Source organism: Felis catus, chromosome B4 (assembly GCF_018350175.1).
Source record: "Felis catus isolate Fca126 chromosome B4, F.catus_Fca126_mat1.0, whole genome shotgun sequence".
Lineage (NCBI taxonomy): Eukaryota > Metazoa > Chordata > Mammalia > Carnivora > Felidae > Felis > Felis catus.
The window spans coordinates 71,366,695-71,388,996 of NC_058374.1; the positions used below are offsets into that span (position 1 = coordinate 71,366,695).

A 22,302-nucleotide genomic window follows, 5' to 3' on the forward strand; every position below is an offset into this window, starting at 1 on the left:
ACATAATATCAAATGTTTGTTCATTTGTGCTCTTCAAATAAAAGGCTGAGTTAATGACTTGTCAATTGGAAAGCAAGGCCAAAGGAATTGACTTTATTTAGATTTTGCCACCTTGCAAATATCAACTTTCCCAGAGCAAATAATGACTGATGCTCAGTGAGTAATAAAGTTTTATTTTGTTTGGCAAATTTTACAGAAAAGTTAACCATATAGTCAATCAACAAGAGGGATGGAGGGACTGATAAGGTAAAAACCATCAGCAATTCACAGTTCTATTGCAGGAGGAAAAGGAGTGAGGTGTGGGATTGGAGGGGAGAGTGGTAGGGTCACTGGAAAGCTAGGAACCCAACAGAGAAAGCTTCTGGGGAGTGGCAATTCCAGACCACAGTCCTTGTTTGTTAGGTGGGACTTTCGGAATGGCAGACCATCTAAAGCAGATCAGAACCTTACGTGTAATGTGTAATTCACAGCTTATAGGCACTGAGAAGTTTGTATGCACATGCATCTCTTTCCTGGTCATCTTTCCCAGCTCTTTGTCTCCGGGTCTCTCTGAATCTGATCTGTCTTTCCTTTTAAAATCTTCTAAAAATAGAATATTGATGAAACAAGCATATTTTGAGGCTTTGTGCTTGTTAGGTACATGAACTCAAGGAACTTTCAATGTGGTAAGAACCATTCAGAGATCTATGGCTAATATAGTTCTAAAGAGTGATGTTTTAAACCATTTTTATCTGTCACCTTTTGTTTCACAAAGAATGTCTTCTATTCCCTTGAGTTAAGAATTTACATCAGTAAAGACTGAAGATTTAATCTCACTGACAGCCCTGAGGACATTCAAGGGCAATATCACCCATGTTCTAGGAAGTTTAGGACTGAGAGTGATGGCATATATTAAGGATATTCAGATTGCAACTTCTCCTAAATGAAAATTTATTATTTCATTATTCCTGAGGCTTCATTTATTACGATCCTTGGGATTTGAGATAATTGAAGACAACAATAATAATCCCTTTATGTGTTATATACTGTGGAGTCATTCATTTTGAAGGATTCCCAAGTGTGTCACAGACTGCATATACAGTTCAGGGTGGGGAGCTCAGGAATGGAGAAGGAAATGTACATAGACAGACACACAGATGCCCTTGAGGTCCTGAGGGGACCTTGCAGTCTCAAAATAAGATAAATCTCGTGGACTGTCAGAGGTATTACAGACCCTCTCCCCAACTCACAGTAGCCACCATAATTTGATGCTGAAGGGAGGATCGTGATAATAATAGTGATGATGAGGACAATAATAATAGATCATATCTACATCTGTGCTAATGAAACAGTAGCAGACTCTATGCCATGTATATATGCAAGAAATGTCAGACTTCCTTTCATTTCTCAAGAATAAATGAATAATAAAATATACTTGAAGCCTGGAGGTATATAATTAAAAATTTTTGTTAAATGAGGGTCTGGCAGATCTAATGTTGTAAGAGCAGAATTGTACATTGTGTACTCTTTCACTAAATATTTCCCTTCCTGTCAAGTGGTGAACCAGGTAATCATTTAGGGGATGGATCTATTTAGATTTTCCGTGATCAAGTTGTTTGGCAATGGAAATCATCATCTTGAAAAAGGAGTTGAGATGCATAAAATGGTAACCTGAATGGGGCAGTGGTGAGACAGAGGTGGGGACAATGTGGAGACATCAGTCCCCAAATGACTGTGTCCCTCATGCATCTTACTTATTATTCAAAGTTACTAGAGAAGCCAGTGAACTTGAGTGTGCAGTTGCAACTTTAAAAAAAAATCTCATGTACTTAATCACCATTACTCATTTTGCCAATGTTTTTAAAAACCTGCATTTGATTGGGAAGTCAACATGATGCATTAAATCAGGGCATAATTCTCTGCCGTCCAAAAGATGTGGGTTCAGATACCAGCCCACCAGCCGTACTCCTAAGAGGTTTGCAATGTTGTAAGTTATTTCATTTACCTGGGTTTCAGTTTCCCTGTCAAATACAGAGGTGATAATAATAGTGTGTAGAGTTCATAGTTACCATGTAGATTAAATGTGTGTGGCACATAATAAAACTCAATAAATATTAGCAATACTGGTAAAGGTCTGGGAAGATACCTATCTCACTAATGATTAGTTCTCTTTGAAATAATGTAGGTATTTTTTCAACAGTTCTTTGGGACTGGTTCACCCCTTTCCACCTTTTTTGATAAACTAGAGACCATGTCTCAGGACATTTCTGGCTGCTTTTAGTAAAAAATAAATTCATTTGATTACTTCTAGTCCTCCCGGCAGCAATGTCAGCCGAATGCAGGGCAATAATCAACCTCCCAAAGTGCTTAAAGGCCCCTTTCCTCCTGCCTCAGGCTGCTTCAGGCTGGCCTTAGGAAAGATGCCTATTTCACCACCTAATACTCTGACATCTTTCCCTAATTTTCTAGGCTGTCTCTGGTTCCTCCATCAAAGCAAGGAGGAAGGAGCAGGAGGAATCATAAACGACCATAACTGTCATGGTCAGTCCCATTGGGACTCTTCAGGCAGCTGTGGGTGATTTTGTGAATTCTTTGGAGTCCCTAAGGCAGCATTGCTGGGAATGTCTCCCCTGTAGTTCCCTTGATGTGGGCAAATGAAATCTCTTTTGGCTGGTCAGTTACTGTTCCACCATCATTCCCAAGACACTTCCGGTGTCCCCACCTCATCCCAAGTGTGCTCTTGGCCAGAGACTAAGACAATTCCTGCCAATCTTCTCAAGCATGGTACATATCTGATCGAGGGGCGTGGGGGGAATTACATATCCTTTAGCTCAGTATATTGTGCTATTTTGCCCTATCCCCATTGCAGGACCTCTCTTGGCAAGGCTGTCAGATCAGGGAGCCAGACAGAGTCTCTTCCTCTTTAGATTTCTCAGATGTAGGCCACATTCCAGTTTTAGTGAATCATCTTAGTTCTAGGAGACAATATATATCTCTCTGATACTGCTTTCCCTGAGCTTAAGGTCCAAGAACATCACTCTCTGACCCTATGGAATATTAAGAGTTCTTATCATTTTCAGCCTCTTCTCTCAGTCTCTCCACCCTCAGATGTGTCCAGGTCAGGGTTGCAGAAGAGGTTCTTTGTGAGGTCTCTGTAGTGGTCTCTGACACCATGTGGGTTTTTTTAAATAATTCAATTCTGACACTGTCTGAGTTAGCACAGACTTCACAGGTTAAGGGTCTCAGTCCCCCATGACTGTTGTCATGTCAGATGCCACCTGGAAGTCTTGGGCTCCAGTGCCACCTGCACTTCTGTCCTACTTGGCTACAAATTCAGGAGTTTTTCCAATCCTTCTGCAGGTTTAAACATTCAGTAGAATGACAGAAAACTCAGGAAAGCACTATACTTACAAGGATAGTTTTACAAGGATACAAATGAACAGTCAAGTAGATTGATCTTTAAGGAAGCAGAGTCTGGAAGAGTCCTGAGCCCAGAGCTTCCATGCCGTCTCCAAGCATGCTACTTGTACCCAGCACAGCAGTATGTTCACTAACAGGGGAGATCTCCAAGCCTCACTAGTATTATCTAGGGTTTTTGTTTTTTGTTTTTTTTTTTTTTTCACAGGCATGCTTGAGTAGCTCATTGGCCACATTATTGAAGTTAATCTCCAGTCCCCTTACCCTCCCTGGAAGTTGTGGAGAGTGGGGCTAAAAATTCTAACCCTCCAATCATGCGTTGGTTTCTCTGGCAGCCAGCCTTTTCATCCTGAAGCTATCTAGCTGTACTGCTCAGCCCCCCTTTCAGTCCTATGAGTAACTTTGCTAGTATAAACTCTGATATGGTTCAAAGGGACTGGTATGAAAAACAAAGACTTCGGAAACCCCAGGGTTTTTGAAGCTGTGTGTCAGGAACCCGGGACAAAATCAAATATGTATTTTTTACCATACCACCACCCTTGAACCTTATGAGTGGTTGGGACCTGTTGTCCAAGGACCCCAGCCAAAAGAGAGACAGGAAAATCTCATTAAACATCCTGTTACATGGTGAAAGTGCAACAGAATTATTTCAGTGTCATTATTAGTTTAGATAGAACAAGTATGGCTTTATTTAAACCTGGATGGGAGAACTTTAAATGTTCTTGGAATTTTTTTTCACCAAGTTAGGTAATTATAAGTGAAAGGAAATGATGCAGATCAAAGAACTTCTTGAAAAATTGCATGCCTGATAACTAGTGACATATTTTTAATATTTGCTGTAAACATCCTGAAGGTCTTGCCTTTGGTGAACTGATTTGAATGGAGATCCCCTGGATGTCAAGGCCTTCAGATTAATGACATATATTGAGAAAGATATTTTCCTATTTTGAAAGGTTTGTATGTACAAAGAATATGTGGCTATAAATCTTAATCGAGGATTGGAAAGGAATCATTTATCTGGTAATTTGTAAATTTTCAAAGATGTCTGAGGGAATTAAAATGCTTTGAATTTGAAGATAATCTTGGGGTCATATTGAAACTTCTGGGAAGTCTGTTCTTTTCCATAGTCTGGAAATCGATTTTCTTACAAATCTCCCTGAATATATGAACAATCAGTTCTGAAATGCAACTGAGCTGTGGCAAAGGGTTGGTTATGATAATTGCAAAATCTGCTCGGAGAGGTTATCTTAAAAACCATATGGCATATTTCAAAAAAAGATGTCTACAAATAAAATTTGAAAACTTTGGAATTCTTTACAAAGTATGTTTTAAATTATCAGAAGTACCTTGTTATCACTGGGAGCATAGTTTTCCTATTAGCTTTTAGGCTTGTGAGGTAGGATGTGCAATGACTGATATTTTCTTTATAAGCAGCAATAAAGATTGTTGATGTAGACTTTCCCTAGTCCCCCCAAAAGGTCCACATCCCCAAATACCATCCGCATATGCAGCCGAGCCACAGCTGTAAGCTAACCTTAAGATAGTTATCAGAGAGCTCTTTGTTTATAAGTAGACAATTGGATAATTCAAATCAAAGTGTAGCATAGAAAACAATTTAGAACAAGGAAAGTATAAATCTGCGGTACAAACTCTACTTAAACAGTTACTAGGGAGCTTTTTATCCTGTAAAAATTAAATGGAGACAGGAAAATTTACATTAGACAAAACTTGTATTAAATAAAAGTTTATATATCTCTACTAACTATTTGTGTTGATAACATTTTTTTAATGAAAATACACACTTAGGTGAAAAATAAATAACTGTTGGAAACAGCCGTCCAGCCTCAGAGATGCTGTAATCCTTTATCTCTATTTCTTATCACACACCTAAAATCACTTGGGTTATAATAAAAATCATACAAATTCACTGTAGAAAAAATTTTAAAATATGGGTAGTTAAAAATCAACCCTAGGGAAAAAAAATTGTGAATAAAAACATGGAGTCTGGAACCAGATTGCTTGAGTTCAAATCCTGGCATGTCTGCCTACTAGCTCTGTGACATCAGTAGGGTTTGCTTCCCTCTCTGTGCCTTGATTTTCCTCATTTGTAGAGTGGTAATAATAATAATACCTTTATTATAAGGTTAGTATTAAGATTAAATTAGTTAATATTTTCAAAGTGCTTAGAACAGTGTCTGAAACATATGAGTGCTATATAAATATATTTTAAATAAGATACAAACACATCATCTTTAAGCAAAAAGTTTATCCTACTGTATATCTTGTTCCTGTTTTTTTTGCTTATGTTATAATCATTTTTTATGTCTTTAATATAGTATGCAATTTATCTTTAAAAGCTTAAGGCAATTTATTGTGTTTAATTCAAAAATGATATAAATTATACCTATAGCTTGTTTTTAGCTCTATATTTTTTAAAAGAAAGTCATGATACACAAAATGAGTAAATGCTGTTGGAAAATGGTGCTGATGGACTTGCTCAATGCAGGGTTGCCACAAACCTTCAATTTGTAAAAAATGCAGTATCTGCAAAGTGCAATAAAGCAAAGTGGAATGAAATGAAAAAAAAAGTCATGGTAACAAAACTCGTGATTTTAGGACAAACTGTGAGAAGTGGAATTATAAGATATATACATGTATACACATTTATAAACATTTATTTTTTATAAAATAATAAATTGCTTTTTCTAGCATCTTACTCATTTTCTTCCCAGGATCAGTGAATGAGGATACTGACACCTCTTTTCAAATCTCCATTCCCAAACTACTTATTTATACTATGTTGGGAAACTTCCTCATCTGTCAAGTTAACATTTTAGTTTATATTATAATCTCTTTTCTAGAGATTAAGTGTTTTAAGGTCTTAATTACACTTACCTAAAGAGAAAGTTGGAAGGAATTTTGCAATGTTAATAACAGTTACAGGTGTTAGAATACAGCTTTGAGAAAGTGTGTGGCAACTTTAGCAGATAGCAGGAACTTGAGCTTGACTGTCTCTTTTGTATTGTGACATAAATTATACTTAAAGAACAACTGTGAAAGTGGGTGACACAGGAATAAAAATGAGTAATAGGTTGTTTATTCAACCTGAAAACAACAACTAACACTATGTGCCAAGCACTGTGCTAAGCAATATGTGTGTATATGTATTGTTTAATGCATATGCATGTGTGTGTGTATCTTACATATATATTTTACATAATTTCAAGTTTTCATAATAACCTTATAGGACAAGCTATATTATTATCCAAATTTTACAAAGAAACCTAGGCACAGAGATTTTATAACTTGCTGTGTTTCCATATCCATATCCATCACCCATAGTGGTGGAACCTCAGTTTAAACCCAGGCAGCCTAGCATCAGAATCTGTGGCCAACACATCTTGCCTTCCCAAATTCCTATTTCCAGGAATCAAAGAAGAGAAGGAGCCACATATTTTGGGTTGGGGGAGCATTTCCTTCAGAAAGTGGAGCTATAAATGGAGCCTGTGACATTGTTTTAAAGACTGAGAAATAGCAGGCACATTAAGGTCCCCGGAAGGCTTAATGAGCCGGGTGTGAAGTAAGTAAGGTTTTGGTGCCACTGAAGCCTGGCACAAGCTGTTCTGCAGAGCAGACGTGAGCAGGCACTTCTATGCAAGGTGTGGAAATGGATGCAAAAGCTCTGATCAAAGCAAGTCTCACGCCTGTGGGTTATCGCTGACTCTCTGGAAGAAAGCCAGATAGCTCAACCCTACTTGTGTCTAGGACTTTTTGAAGGAAATTACTTTAAATAATGGCTGTCTTCCTTTTAGGTAGCTTAAAGAGTTGTGTCTTACAATGAAGTGTTAAATCTAAGATGGTGGCTGTGTTCTGTGAATCCCTGCCCTCATTAGAAAAGTGAGCTGTGTATCTAAATCGCCACGTTGGTAAGAGTGTGTCTTCTGAATGCACCGTTTGTTCAACAAAAATGTCCTGCTCTTAAGAAACGTCTAGAGGGAGGCAAGTGACACGAGATAATGACAGACAGGGAATAAGTGCTGTGAGGAGACAAGGGGATATGAAGAACCGTTTTGTGGATCTCCCCAAACTGCACGCCTACACCACTCATATCCCTGAAAGAGAGTAAAAGACTCCCCCCTAATCAGCATATACTTGTGGATAATGTCACAGATGTTCTGAAGAAAATTTGCCATAAAAAGTCAGTGCTATGACTAAGTGTTTTGGATAAAAATATAGAAGGTATATGGCCAGCCAATAGATTAAAAACTAAAGATTAATCTTAAAAAATACAAATTATTGAGGGGCAGCCTAAAGAGCATAGTTGAAAGTGTGTAGAGATCTTGATTCTGGCCCTAATTCTGATGAGCTGCGTGGCTGTGGGTGAAACTATGCTCTTCTGTTCCTTGATTTATTTATCTGGAAATAGAAATACAAAATACTGGTCAGGATAAAAATGAGTAACAAAGCTTGCATGCAGCTGATTTATTTTGCATTAAACGGTGTCTGTATTTTAAGCAGTGGGGACTGGGTCTGGTCTAATACCTGTACAGGCTTCAATTCACAATATCAGGATTTCACCAATTTTTCCAATTTTATTTAAGTGAAGTTACTCTATGCAAAAATAAATCATTGCTGAAACATTTTTTTAATTCCCATTATGTTGATAAGAAGCCATTTGAGAGCAGCTGTGTTTCATTACTTATTTTTATTCAATATTTAATTTGGAGAGAACCAACAATATAGAGGTGTAGGAAATAGAGATGCTCTTTTCTGAAACAATCATCATACTTGTTATTGACATCAGATACTGGGCAATTTAAATTGCTCAAAATAATATATTCACCAAGAATCTCAGCAGCCTCTAGTCAAAAATGAATCACCTATACAACAAGAGATAGTCAAATCATTACGACAAAATCTGAAACCTGTATTTTCTCACTGAACATGATCTTTTATAATCACAATAGAAAGCTATTTCACCAGGTGAGACCTGGGAAGGCCTCAGTAGGTGATGTTACCTGGATCAGTTTTTCTATGTCGTGAATGCCAATGAAATCATTTTCCAGGTTTCTGTATTTTTCTGCAGTTGATACTGAACTGAACACTGCTTCTTATTTTCAGGATACTTCCTCCTTAACATTGTCTCAAGCAGTTAACAAATTCATATACTGAAGAAGTAAAAGTTGTCATGGTGATTAAAAAAAAAAAACCCACACACAGAGATACGTTCACTCTGAATAGTGTTTCTTCTTCCGCAGGAAAGTGGTTTCTGTGATGTACATATAATTATTACAATAAACTGAACTGTGGATATGAAGCAAGTATAATCTGAGCTCTGTAGACTCATATGGATTCTGCTGTTAAACCCTTTCTTCAGCTCTTTTGTTCACTGTACTGTCAACATATTTAGTACATTTCTCCTCTGTAAACTTTGCAGATCAGAGAAACCAACCGTATGAATCAAAGAAGGAAGGAATACATTTTAGTGTATTCAAAGTAGTTATAATTTAGAAATAAGTTGGAATAACAGGTGAATTTGTAAGAAAATGGCTGTTGTGACCCACCTGGTCACTTTATCAAAATTTCTTTAAGAGAACATGTATAAATAAATAACTGAAAGAATTTTATTTATTTATTTAGCAAATTCCCCATTGTTACGAGGAGAGAAGCACAGTTTTTGAGACAGTTCTGTCAATAGCGGTGCTAGCAAATGAATGTATTGCTGTAGTTTAAGGATGTGTGATAACCTCACTATTTCTTTTTGGGGAGGTCCTTACTTTAAAAAAAAGTATAAATGGGTTATGGCATCCATTTTGTAAGTAATTTACAGAAGTTTGCACTATTTTACCTCTTGTCACATTGAAGAAATAAGGCATAATTTTCATTTTGTCAGCAAATCACTCTGTGACAGGCAAGTGTCTACATAGTGTATACAGCAACATTCTCTAATGGGTTGCAGGTCCCCTATGAGAACTTGCAGTGTGCTCATTAAAATTACAGCAACAGAAAAAGCAGAATAAATTGCCACCAAGTATTTGACTATGACATTTATATGTATTTCTTCTTGACATGCCTATGGGCATGTCACTGTAAATTGTCCATGAGGATTGTAGTGACAGCTTTATGGACTAAAATTAGAGACCTAGCCTCTCACTTGGCTAAATGGTGACAGCCTAAATAAGAAGAACATAGTGAAAATATCTTATGTGTAGCTGCATAATTCTGTTATGACACATTTTAGGCATAGACTATCCCAAGTACCTTGGGAACTTGCAACAAGAAATGAGAAAGTGAGTATCATCAAAAGATTTCCAGTGTGACAAATATGAAGGCTCCTAGCCTGGAACAATTACACATGCAACAATAGCACCTACCTCTTAAGAATAATGTGAGAATAAGCGAAAGCTCCTAGCCCAGAGACTGGGGTGCATGGGAGTCTTCATAGATGTGGAATTTTTCCTTCTCTTCTAGGATTGCCCCTTGTTTTCCTTTACCAAACCGTGTAGGGAAGCTAATGGGAAGCATAGAGGTGTGAGATCAACTGTAAGCACTGCCAACACTGAGAAGGAAAGTTTGCAGCAACTGCCGAAGGATTCAGGGAGAAGTGGAACTTGACCTAGTTTTTGAAGAAACTTGGAGCTTACATTAAGTTGGGGAATTGCAGAGAGTAGTGTAGGCAAGAGGGCCTGAGAGACCAAGGAGGCTGGGCAGCGGGAGCTCACCAGGTATTTCTGAGGTACGATGGAGGAGCAGCTGAGGTTGGAGGCTGATTGCAGAGGGCTTCGACATGATATGCCCAGAAGACTGTGGACTTTGTTTCCCAGGCATTGGGGAAGTTGTTGAATAATTTTGCTTGCTGGAATAATGGCAGCATTTAGGGAGAAAAAATTTGTTAGGAGAGGAGCAATTTTCAGGGATAAGACGATTTATTTTTAGGCATATGAAGATAGACAAGAGGGAGGCACAGAAGCATTGGAAGAAGGTTAGGGCTGTATATGCCAAAGCCATAGAGTTTTGAGTTTTCAGAGAGAGAGAGAGAGAGGGAGAGAGAAAAGAAGAAGGAGAAGGAGAAGGAGAGGAGGAGGAGGAGACATTGAAGCAGAGAGAGAACAAGGTCTTAACTGATTTTGACATATGCTCATGTTTAGCAGATAGGAAGAGGCAAAACTCATGAAAGATAGAATAAAGGAAGGTCACTAAGGAAAAAGGTCACTGTGACAAAAAAGAAGATTGTCACATGGGCTGGGGGGAGGAGTAACTCTTACTCATCTACTAGGTTCAGTCTGTGTATGGTTGGCTTTAACTCGCTTTATTTCCATAACAAACCCAGTGAAATATGATCACCAAATTCTAGCTCAGAGAAAGAGGCTTTGGTTATTAAATTGCGTTGTGCAATTTTTAAGTGGCAATTGGATTGGAACAAAAGATTATCTGACTTCAAGCTCTGCTTTATGATTATATCCCCAAAACAAGATTTTAAAGAGGAAAGTTTAAAATAAGGCCCTGAGAAGACACATAACAGAAAGAAAATTAAAGAAATCCATTGGCTTTCGTAAAGAGATTTTTGGTGAAGTTCAAGAAAATCATTTCAGGGGTGCCTGGGTAGTTCAGTTTAAGCATCTAACTCTTTATTTCAGCTAAGGTCATGATCTCACAGTTTGTGGGTTTGAGCCCCACATCAGGCTCTGTGCTGACAGTGTGGAGTCTGCTTGGGATTCTCTGTCTCCTTCTCTCTGCTCCTCCCCTGCTCATTCCCTTTCTCTCTCTCTCTCTCTCTCTCTCTCTCTCTCTCTCTCTCTCTCTCAAAAATAAATATTTTTTTTAAAAAAGGAAGTCATTTCAATTGAGAGTTGAAAAAAATCATTGCAGGGTTATTAAGGAGGAGTTTGTGGTTAGCAATCAGAGGCAGAGGATGTATATTCTCTGGAGAAGTTGGGCAGTGCAAAAGAGAAATATGATGGTAGACCTTTGGTGTTTAGCATCAGAGAAGGGTTTGGGGCAATGGTATGGAGAGCATTTTAGAACTTTTCTGAGAAGGTGGTTAAGAGGAAGCTACTGGAGCTTGGCTAGGCGGTGTTTTATATTGAAGCAAAAACATTTACTCTGTAAGATAAATGAGGGAGAAAGAGGAAAGACTGGTCTCAGCACTTTCTAGTGGGAGGATTTCCAGGCAAGATACGGTGGCTGAGGTCAAGGAGAGAGACTGAGGAAGAGATGTGTTTAATGCAGATTTTTCTGAGTGAAAACGTATGCTTTGTGTGACACGACACCTTCTGTAATCCTCACGCATTTCAGCAAAACTACACACTCTGAGATGTACTTGGTGTGATTAGTTGTTTTTTCGTCTGGCAAGATTTACAGCAATGTTGGTGAAGTACTGAAACAGTCACCTCATAAGGAGAAGAGCCCATATTCACGAGCATTTAATTTATCATGGTTGTTGTGTATTGCTTTAAGATTAGAACGATTTATGGGGTAGAGGAGGGAAGCAGTAGAGAGCAAGAGATTGAAGGTACAGTGAGAGAGTAGATGGATTCAAAAAATAGGTTTTTAGGTTGGGAGTAAGAGGTGGCCATCTTTTTCTCAGAGGAAAGGGAGGAAGAAGGAGAAGCTTGGGAAATACAGAGTGATATTTTAAAGTGAAGTGACTATGTTGCCTAGGAGAACTTGGGGAGAGACACTCAAAATGGGAATTTATGCCCAGATGACCTTCATCATATCCTCTGTGCCACTGGGGAGTGGTGCCATTTGCTGGGATGAGGAATTCGGGCTGAATGTATGGCTTGAGGAAGGAAAATATTTTGGCCCATCTGATTGAACAAATGATTAAAACTACTGCCAAGCAGCAGAGAAAGATAGTTTTGAATGCCATTGCGTTACTTCTACAAACTTTCCTATCAGTGTTGCCATTTGGAGTAGAAATGAAGAAAGTCTAGGGATATATTTAGGTAGGAAGGACTACATGCCTCAGATTATATCGGGAGTGCTATTGCCAACTTTGTGTGAAAGAAGTGGTTAGGTATATGCCAGTTTGCTTTAAAAAGGAAGGCCCACTAACTAAATTTGTATGTCTTATGACATTTAATTAAAGTATCTATATAAGGTGTCCGCATCGTCTATGATACCCCCATTTTGTGCCTCACTGATTCTGCCCTTGGTGGAATTATCCCATTGTGAGTAATCCATTAATGTGTTCAGTGTTTTGATCATGATGGGCTATATTACAGTGTGTTTCATGGCAGTTCTCTACCTTTTATCCCTTGTAAGAGGAACTTCTGTGTTTCAAGTTCTCCCCCTGAAGGAATAGGCCTGGGAGCCATGTTTTTAACCAGTTGGACCTCGTCTGCCCTAAACCACAGCTGATTGGAATATAGGAATTCCCTGACGCAGGACAGCTAAGCTGCAGTTAGTGACTTATGATCCATGGCCTGGCAGGAAAAGATGAGCTAAACCAATAAGATTCTCCCCCTGGGGAATCTTATTTGATAAATGCTAAGAAGCTGCAAGAGGTTACTGCAATGGAGAGGGTGTCTAGAAGTCTACTTGTGGCCATAATGGTGGGATAGTCATGATTCCACAGCCAGTTTCTAAAAGGACCTTAAGATGTAATCCTAGAAATATAATCTTAACAGTTTGTTTTTGTTTTTTAAAGCACATTAACTCTCCATCAGGTGCCGTAGGAGCCTCACGAGGTCTTTTCCCTGGAACAGTTGGGACATTTAACTGGAACTGAAACAGTATCATCCCTCCTTCTGCGGAAAGTCCTCGGAAAACTCATAAAGAGACACTGAGACCCAAAACCCCATCTTTAAGAATCTTTTGTCCTCTTCTTTTCAAAAACCCAAGCAATGAAATTTTACTATTTCTTCAATACAAAATTCTTTCTATTTTGAAGCAAGAAGGAATTTTTAGGAGTATGAAAGAATGCCACAGAGCCATTAAATCCCTCACTGACAGTTTGTATTCTCTGCATAACCTTGAATATTTTATTAGCGATGCCAGTTTGCTTTTCAAAACGCAATCTTACTGCTAAAAGTAACCTCCAATCTATTTGCCAGTTGAAAAAGTTTCTCTGTGGTTAAATAGGATACAAATATGTCAATCCTGGCTTTGTTTCTTTACATTGTGCCTACTCTATTTCATCCTTGGAGGATGTAATAAAGCCAATTAAAATTATATGCAATTTTCTGACGTTTATAAAAGATGCATGGCTCTGAGGGAGAAAAGTGGCTAAAGGTGGTTGCTAGGGACAACCAACAAAGAGGCTATAAATTAATAGACTTGCTCCTTTTAAATATGTCATTAATCAAGTGGAAAGGAGGTAAATTTAAAATATTTCTTAGAGGAAGAACTTTTCCCATTTTAGGGAGACTCTAAACATTTGTATGCCAAGGTGAACTCATCAGCCTCTTGGAGGTCTCCTTGAAGGGATTACTGAGAAGCAATTCTAGAAAGAGACCTATGTCTTTTTGGATCAAAAAAGAAAGCCACGAAGCGTGATATGATTCTCTAAAAAGAGAGATGATGACAAACTTCTGGAGTCAAGCCAAAATTAAGTAGGTCATGGAGGAGAGGGTTTCTCCTTAAAGCCATCAGAACAGTGTGAATCAGTTGATATGATTTCTCTTTTACTTTCAAAAAGTTTAAAGGGTGTCTGCTTAAATATAGATGCTTATTTTTATTCTTTGAAAAATTAAAAAAAATATTTAAAATTGATATCCAATTATTTAGCACATGGTGCAACAATGATTTCAGGAGTAGGTTCCTTAAATGCCCCTTACCCATTTAGCCCATCCCCCTGCCACAATCCCCCCAGTAACCCTCTGTTTGTTCTCCATATTTAAGAGTCTCTTATGTTTTGTCCCCCTCCTTGTTTTTATATTACTTTGCTTCCTTTCCCTTATGTTCATCTGTTCTGTGTCTTAAAGTCCTCATATGAATGAAGTCATATATTTGTCTTTCTCTGATTAATTTCGCTTAGCATAATACACTCTAGTTCCATCCACAAAGTTGCAGATGGCAAGATTTCATTCTTTTTGATTGCCGAGTAATACTCCAATGTATATATATATATAACACATCTTCTTTATCCATTCATCCATTGATGGACATTTGGGCTCTTTCCATACTTTGGCTATTGTTGATAGTGCTGGTATAAACATTGGGGTGCATGTGCCCCTTCGAAACAGCACACCTGTATCCCTTGGATAAATGCCTAGTAGTGCAATTGCTGGGTCATAGGGTAGTTCTGTTTTTAGTATTTTGAGGAACCTCCATACTGTTTTCCAGAGCGGCTTCACCAGTTTGCATTCCCACCAGCAGTGCAAAAGAGATCCTCTTTCTCTGTATAGATGCTTATTTTAAGTTGAGCCTTAGCTATTTGCATGATATGTATTTTTTTAATTGGAAAGGGTTTGGAAGCTCAGGCTAGTTTATTATTTCAGTAAAGCTTGCAATTTAGACCAGAAACTAATCCATGATTCTGCCACTTACTGGTACTGAAGTTATTTAGATGGCAGGCGTATTCTGTCAAGTGGCTCCTGGCAGAAGTGGGCATGTTCTCAGTCTGTTAGTGAGGGTTTCTCTGCCGTGGCTTCTAGTTTCATTTGTATAATGATTCAGTTGATCGGTTGCTTTACAGTCGCTTTTCTTTCAAGCAGAGGTTTTCTCCTGAATACTGTGATTGCCAATGTGATGTGATAAACTACTATTTCTCTAGTTGTTTTAAGCTTCTTGCTAGAAGCTTATGCTTAATTTAGTGCTCAATAACAATAACACTTTTCATTTACTTTTAGTAATATGACCTGCAAAAGTAAATAGTAAACTATAAACTCCACTCTCCTCAATGTCAAAAACAGTTCCAGGGACATATTTAGAGTTCAATAAATATTTCTTGAACAATTGCATGAATAGAGCATTGAGAAATGCATATATGATTATTGGATTATATATATAATTATATAATTGATATATTATAATATAATAATATATATTAGATGTTTTAGATTATATACAGTTAGATTATATATATATATATATATATATATATATATATATATATATGATGTTTATTTATTTTGAGAGAGACAGAGAGAGCCCAGCAGGGGAGGGGCAGAGAGTGAGGAAGAGAGAGAGTCCCAATTAGGCTTTTCCCTGACAGCACAGACAGTTTGATGTTGGTCTCAAACCCACAAACTGCAAGATTGTGACCTGAGCCGAAATCAAAAGCTGGATGCTTAACCAACTGAGCCACCCAGGCACCCCATAGGATTATATTTTTAAGGAAAAAATAAAACCCCAACCAGTCACAAATTTTATTTGGTAAAAATTCATGTAAAGCTGTTAGGGTAAAGGGCTTTATAAACCATGCTGAACAAAATTGTTCTGACAGACCAGAAGGGAAGGACTTCACATGGTGAGCAACAGAAATGATGAGATAATGAAGATATCTCACTCATGTGCAGATCAACTCGTGTGCAGTTGAAACTCAGCAAAGTGGGGCAAGGGTTTACATTAATGTCCAGTTAGGATTTGGGGGAAGTTCAGGTGAGGAATCTGGCAGGGGTTTGAGGGATAAGTAAAGGAGATCATGGGGACTGGCCTTAGCTTTAGAAGTGAAAGTGTATTGAGCATCCTCTGGACCTGTTTGTAGACTTGTTGAATTTCCTGCTGACTTGGTGAGCCAGAGTAAGCAAGCTAAATGTTTTGAGTCACCCGTGTCACCCGTTCTGTTTTGAAGCAATTGCTTAATTGGAGGAAACTCTAGGCCTTGAAGAATGTGGGCTTTATTTAGTTGGTAGGGACTTTTGTAAATTGGCATAGGGGTCTAGCTGTGAAGGCAGCCAGTTGTCACAGTTAATTGTCTTTCTTGACTCTTACCAAGGAGTTTGAGCCCACCCAAAGAGCTTGGGATAAAGTAGAAAGAGGAATAACCATTAAGGTGTTTATTCTTCATGACTTTTAATTGTGATTATTTATGTAATGGTTTACTATGCGTGTGACTTGTTTAAAAATGCCCTCAAATCACTTTTGGAAGTTCATGACATAAATGATAATTTTTAAAAGCCATTGATCTTTTCACAGTTCAGAAAAGTATAAAGCCTCAAGTGTTCAGTCAGCTTCGTGAGTGAAACCTATACTTGGCAGGAAATACAGGGGATCCATACTGATTTAAAAAGTTACAGGTAAGTGAATCAGTGCTGGGCAGGGGGAACTTTTGCAGTTTGATTGGGTTAGAAGAAAGGCCTCACTGAAAGATAACATTTCAGCAAAGACCTGGAGGAAGAAAGGGAATGAGCCTGGCAGATATCTAAAGAGGGGAACCTTCCAAGTGGATGAAAGAGTAGAAAAAAAAAATGCTTGAGATAGGAATGTACCTAGTGTGTTGAGTCAAAACCCAAGAGTGAGCCAGGTCAGGGGAAGATGGCCGGAGATGAGGCCAGGGAGTTCACAAAGGGGAAATCGCATAGGGCTTTTTCGGTCCTTGGGAAGACAGCCTTTCCCCTGAGTGAGGTAGGTGTCACTGGAAGTGTTTTGAAGCAAAAGAGTGACACAATCTGACTTAAGTTTTAAAAGGGATTATTCTGGGAGGGGGGGCGCCTGGGTGGCTCAGTCAGTTAAACATCCAGTTTTGGCTCAGGTCATCATCCCATGGTCCACGAGTTCAAAACCCTGCATCGGGCTCTGTGCTGACAGCTCAGAGCCTGGAGCCTGCTTCAGATTCTGTGTCTCCCTTGCTCTCTGCCTCTTGCCCACTCAGACTCTGTCTCTGTCTCTGTCTCTGTCTGTCTCTCTCTCAAAAATAAAATAAAAACATAAAAGTGATTATTCTGGCTTCTATCATTATCTCAGTTAGGAATACATTTGGCTGCAAGAACAGAATAACTAATAGTAGTTAAACTGAATACGAATTGTTTTTTCTTGTATTTCTTTTTGATGAAGGACCTTCCTGGAATTGCTTCACTGTTACCATGATACCGAGACCAAGCTCTTTCTATGGTTCTTTTCCATCACCTTCCACCTGTTGGCTTTTCTCCTTGTGCTCATTGCCCCACGGTTACAGCATGTCTGGCTGCTGTAGCTCCAGGCGTCACATCTTTGTTCAAGGCAGAAAGAAGGAAAGAAAGGCCACACTTAACCATACCTACAAGGAAGGCTTTCCCTCCGTGTAACAGGCCATTTGTGCTTCTGAGAGAGAATGAGGAATTAAAATACTTGTTTTCTTAGCTCTTACTGAAGAGGTGGGAAAAGGACTTGGGGATGGGTGCTGGGTCAGTCAACCTGTGTTTGGCAGTTATGATTCATTATATCTGTTATATGTGATTCATTATATCTGCTGTATCAATTTATTAGCGTCTTTCATGCACATTTGCTCGTTGGGGTCCTGTAACGATCCTTTGGGAGAAAGCAAGGAAGGATAGTAAGCTCCATTTCAGAGATAAGACAAAGCCCAGAGAAGCGCCTGCCTCCCAGGTATTTTAATGACAGGGCAGGGACTAGAACAGATGTCACCAACTTGCATTCATTCATTAGTTCCTGGCACCTAACTTTAGAGTCATATGAAAAGTCTGGATTCTCTTCCCGTGGACACATTGCCATTTGCATCCAGCCTCCTCTAGCAAATGAGAGGCTAGTTAGTAGAGGGTCTCTGCTCTCTCCATGGGCTTGGAGACTGTGATAACACTGTCACTTTTTTTCTGGTTATCTTGAGTTCTGAGCTGCTGGAGGCAATGCAGGAAGACTGAGGAGTAAAGAAAAGCATTATTCTAGGGAGGGAAGAGGCAGAGTCACCCTTGGGGCCCTGAGACATACTGGAGAGCGTTCCTGAAAATCCGTGGATAGAATGCTGCTTGCAGAAACATTTGAAATGCACCTGAAGAGCTCTTGGTGTAAAGAAGGTATATTTTCATTAGTTTTGTGAATTGCATAATTATTTTATAAAGATAACAGTTGCCCTTTGCTTTTGACTAAATGCGTGGTTTTCTAGGTGAGATTTACTTAAAGCTGGGTTTCCAAGTAGCTCTGAGAAGCAGAACAGCTGCGCTCCGTGCCAGACAGGCATTTTTTTCCTCCTGTCTCAGAGTCGATGCAGCTGGGAGAGGCTCGTGTTGCTCTCCAGATCCATCTTCTGTCCAGGTGCACATTCATCCTTCCCCTTCACAAGACGGATGCTGTTTTATCTGGGAGACCTTGGGACCAAAGTAATTAATGACCCACGGCTCCAACTTGGCTACAAAAGAATACAGCGAGGCCCTAAGTTTAGGCAAAAAGGAGTAACAACGTAAGACATTATGAGGAATGGGAATTTTAATTTATTTAGGGTGCTGGGAGCATAAACTGCATTTAATCCTTACAACGTGTATGAGGTGTTACTCTTTTATTACCGTTTTCTGTTTTCTAGATAAATAAACTGAAATTTAGAGATAATTCAATTACTTCACGTTACAGCCACTGAACAACAAAGCCTGGGATTTGGATCCAAGCATGTTCTAGTTATCCAGATACTGAAAGCTTCCTGTAGTGCCCTGCACACTTTAGCAAAACTAGGGAAAAAACAAGAAAGGTGACGAAATGCTATGGGGTCTTGGGCTGAATTAAAAAATATACCAAATATATCCTATAAATGGAATTTGTTATGGCCTGGTGCAAGTCAGTGTAGTTGGTTCTCAAATTTTTTTGTGCTTAAAAAAAAAATCACAGGAGTTTCTTTTAAAATTTAGGTTTCTGGGGGGCGCCTGGGTGGCTGAGTCGGTTAAGCGTCCAACTTTGGCTTAGGCCGTGATCTCATGGTTCGTAGGTTCGAGCCTTGCGTTGGGCTCTGTGCTGACAGCTCAGAGCCTGGAACCTGCTTCAGATTCTGTGTCTCCCTCTCTCCCTGCCCCTCCCCCGCTCACACTTTATATGTCTCCCTCTAAAATATAAATAAATGTTAAAAAAAATTTAAATTTAGGTTTCTGGGCTCCCAACTCAGAGGTTGTGGTTAAGTAGGGTTGCTGCAGACTCTGGGAATCCACATTTTAGTAAGTGTCTAGATGACTTTGATGCACGTTTTCTGCAAGTGACATTTTGGGAAATACTGCTTGAAATTGAAATTCAATAGTCAGTATCTCCCCAGGCATTCAGGAGGCTTCTGGCTTCTCATCCAAGTGTTGGTAGAAAATGGATTGATGCACTGTGCGTGAATGAAGATAAACAGGATTTCTCCAATGGAGGTCTTGCCATTTATTCCGATTTGGCATTTAGAACTTAGAGAAGAAGACATAGAGGAAAAGCAGCCCCCTTTTTAGGTAAGAATATAGAAATTAAAAAAATACAAAGAGGGAAATGTACAGCTCTCTTTACTTTTTTCCTTTACTTTGATTGTATAATTTTTTATTTCCCCCACACAGCCAGACGCACTAGAAGAGATTCTCAGAGGATGCTAAAAATATTGCTCTTGTCACCACAGACTCACATCCCCTTTGCTTGCTCGCTTTCTGAATTCTTAGTAGAGAGGATGTCTTGGGTCTTTTGCCACGTGTCTCTTTCTGGCAAGAATGAGGTTCTGAGTTACTTTTGAGATAGGTCTTTGCCTCGCTGGTCAAATCCACCAAATCCGCATTAAGGCCACATCCGGGTCTCCCGGATGTTATGCAGATCTGGTGTCGGCTCAGGCCGAGTGGTTTTATTTTAAATAGGGAGCTCACCCTGGCGATGAAAAGAACAAAACAAAGGACCCAAGGTTGTAGTCCTGAATAAAAGTGTGTTCCTTTATGCAGCAGATGTTTGAGGGGGCTGTCGTTTGTCAGATATGGGCCAGGTGCTGAGCTGATAAAATAATTAGTGATTAAAAGAATTGAGTTAGAAGATCACATTGTTTTGGTTTCTTGTTGAAAACCTTTAAAATCTGCTTACATTTTCTATAATATAAGCTTATTTAAAAATCTTTTTTTATGTTTATTTTTGAGAGAGAGAGGGAGAGAGAGAGAGAACGGGGGAGGGGCAGAGAAAGATGGAGAGACAGACTCCGAAGCAGGCTCCAGGCTCTGAGCTCTCAGCACAGAGCCCAACCTGGGGCTCAAACCCACCAGCCCTGAGATCATGATCTGAGCCGAAGTCGGACGCTTGACCAACTGAGTCACCCAGGCGCCGCTTAAACATCTTAAAACTTAATCTTTTTGAGCATTTACTGTGCCTGGTGCCTGGAGAATTATAAGGTGACAGAGTCCAGGAGCATGGACTTGAGTCAAACCAACCGTGGTCTTATCTTGCTTCTGCTTCCTATCAGCTAGGTAAACTCAGGCAAGTTCCTGCCTTCCTCTGAGCCCAATCTTTAAAAAAAGCTGTAAAGTATAAAGGATCTTTTGAAAGATGAAAAAACTAAAGAATGTAAAGCATTTGGCATGTATTTAGTATTTAATAAATTTCAGTTAATATTATTATTGAGGTTTCTCAGCTGCCCTTAAGGAGCCTGTAGCACAGCTAGGGACACAGATACATCCTTATTTAAAGGCTGACTGAAAGGGAGCATGTGAGTACAAGATCAGTCAGAGCAACAGAAGTGCTGTTGGAGGTCAAAACCAGGAGAGGTGTTGAAAGGAACCTCTTAGAAGAGCCTGGCCTAAAGATACAGTATAACTAGTGTATGAAGTCACCCTCTGACTATGTTTGCAAACTCACCCTCAGTGCACAGTATTCTCTTTTGAGCTACACAAATCGAGAAATATTGTATGGTAAAATTAAAGGATGTGTGCTTATTTAATCTAGGAACATGGTTCTTAATGTTTCTAGTCCATGAGCTATGTTGGACAGGAAAAAAAATCACACACACATACATACACACACACACACATACGCACACACACAAGATAATAAAACTGATGATAGGCATTTTGTGTTTTTAATTGTTATTGTCCCAATAGCCTCACAGAGGGGTTAGAGGAAGCAAGTACTGATTAAACGTGCTGATGAACGAATGCCATTTCCCTATTTTCTAATTGGTTTTGCAAAGTTACAAACAAAAGCACTTTTTGTTAAAAAAAACAACTTATCTGGAATGGGAGGACTGGTAACTTTTGAAGTTCTATCAGCTGCATTATAGCCATGGTGATTAGTCAGAATGGGACACTTTTGAGAATAAACAGGGATTCTTTATTAACAGGTGGAGACAACATATGTCTACCTGGGTTGTCCTGGGTAGATAGGAATATATGGGTAGCCTGATTATAGTTTTTATATGTCAAACATCTATCACTAGTCCTTTCTTAGTTAATATAAAAAATAAATTCATGGCTCCTATAAAAAATAAGCTTATAAAGCCTCAGTCATACATATGTGAGAGACGTAAGTGTTTAAAATAAAAGGAAGAAATCAAAATTAATATTCATTGAATGCTTATTTGCTAGGCATTATCTCAATCAGATATAAAGCTCAGAGAGATATGTAAATTCGTCATTTTCATTGCTGGTAAGTAAGAGATATAAATAAATGAAGCTTTAATTCCTGATCTGTCTGATTTGGGACTTCATTAGAACATATATTGACAGTTCTGGTCTAAAGCAGAAAGATGTTTCACAACCATGTTGTAAAAATTGTTATTCTTAGAAAAATTCAGTGTCTCAGAAACATCAAGAGAATTTCAGAGGAGGAGGAAAGATTGGGCCTTTCTTTTTTTTTTTTATATATGAAATTTATTGACAAATTGGTTTCCATACAACACCCAGTGCTCATCCCAAAAGGTGCCCTCCTCAATACCCATCACCCACCCTGTCCTCCCTCCCACTCCCCATCAACCCTCAGTTTGTTCTCAGTTTTTAACAGTCTTTTATGCTTTGGCTCTCTCCCACTCTAACCTCTTTTTTTTTTTTTTTCCTTCCCCTCCCCCATGGGTTCCTGTTAAGTTTCTCAGGATCCACATAAGAGTGAAAC

At 38.9% G+C, this 22,302-nt stretch overlaps 1 protein-coding gene across 5 annotated transcripts in view; it reads left to right on the forward strand.

Annotated features, from left to right (window-relative positions):
* Positions 1 to 22,302, forward strand: part of TMEM117 (transmembrane protein 117) — a 499,445-nt gene that overhangs the window by 163,499 nt on the left and 313,644 nt on the right. The window contains exon 2 of one of the 5 annotated variants that reach the window (XM_045061666.1): positions 16,480 to 16,580. The exons of the other annotated variants lie outside the window; for them this stretch is intronic. The gene's annotated coding sequence lies outside the window, so the exon portion shown is untranslated. The remainder of the gene's footprint in view (positions 1 to 16,479; positions 16,581 to 22,302) is intronic. 5 annotated transcript variants of the gene reach the window in all.